The sequence below is a fragment of the Lynx canadensis genome, chromosome B4, assembly GCF_007474595.2.
Source record: "Lynx canadensis isolate LIC74 chromosome B4, mLynCan4.pri.v2, whole genome shotgun sequence".
Taxonomy (NCBI): domain Eukaryota; kingdom Metazoa; phylum Chordata; class Mammalia; order Carnivora; family Felidae; genus Lynx; species Lynx canadensis.
Window position 1 is genome coordinate 85,064,464 of NC_044309.1, and position 1,319 is coordinate 85,065,782.

Consider the following 1,319-nt stretch of genomic DNA (forward strand, 5'->3'; position numbering starts at 1 on the left):
ACCATTCCCATGTGGATCCATTTAGGGAAACTTTACTTGCAAGAATCTGTAAAAATGCTAATAAACCACATTTCTCACCAGCTTAGGCCTAGCTTTTTATTTGTTTCTGGCTTTGAGATAACTTTGAATAGGCAATATAGTGTCACCATGGGTAATGAATGATGCATGCATGAAATAGTGACCTTAAAACTGCACATTTCTCTTAAAGGAATCAATTTACACACCATTGCTGCTTAAATTTTATGAGCAATTATGTATCATGTCTTTCCTACATAAATGATAGAAAATCTATTTTAATCAACATTAATGTCCATGAAATTGTAACTTTGCTGGTGTCCATTAGCAAGGATGAAATAGATATGTGAAATAGTTTTAAGAAAACAAAGAATTTAAGGGAAAATATAGCAAATGTATAGGAAAATGCAATTTACTTCGAAAGTTAAATGCTTTGGAAAAAATACAGGAAATCTCAGCAATGTGCTTGGGGCATAATATTACTAGCAATCCTGGAAAATTCTCCAAGTGTAAGTACATTCCAACATACTGTTGTAAATTAGAAGACTTTCTAGTACTTCCCCAATCACAGCATATTATTATATTATGAGTAACTAGCTAGGTAGCTATTTTAGTTCCCTCTTTTTAAATATTTTTTCTTCTTGTTTTAATCTTACAGAATTATGGTTTGATGCATCATTATTAAATTTTTTGCTCACTCAGAGTAATCCAATAATTCTTAGTGGGAATGCAGTGGGGCTGGATAAAATGTAGATAGATTTAGGTTTACACTCTTGATTTGTGCAGGGGCCATGCTAGTCTTCTCTGTGTCGTTCCAATTTTAGTGTATGTGCTTCCAAAGCGAGTACAATCTTGATTTGCTACTCCTTCGCAAATATCGTCGACTTCCAACTTCCTTGCCAAAACAAAATAAAACCCAAAACGCTCTGGCCCTGAGTGAACCCAACTATCCACTTTCTTTTACCTGGATTCATATTGCATCTTATGGAATACCTTATGGAAGGTCACAAAACCAGGCTGACTGGTATCACTGTAAGTTACTTCTCACAAAACGCAAATGAGGACCGACCACCACATGAGCATCTATCTCACCCTTCGCCGGTAAGCATGCTTTCCCAAGTTCTCTAGCCACTATTTCATACACTTTAAAATCTCCCTTTATCTCTTTCACCACTACCATCCCTGCACCCTTTAGTCCATGCCTTCGCCTTGTACATCACGTAGGTAGAAGTACTCAGATAAGAAGGAATTCACTTTCCTACCAGGAGGTCTGCAGTTCTTGGCTTAGGCTCTGTGTCAGATCC

At 36.8% G+C, this 1,319-nt stretch overlaps 1 non-coding gene across 1 annotated transcript; it reads right to left on the reverse strand.

Annotated features, from left to right (window-relative positions):
* Nucleotides 1–758: 758 nt before the first annotated feature.
* Nucleotides 759–863, reverse strand: LOC115519564. The gene has a single exon (XR_003970567.1). It is a non-coding gene; the product is annotated as a U6 spliceosomal RNA (small nuclear RNA).
* Nucleotides 864–1,319: the final 456 nt, after the last annotated feature.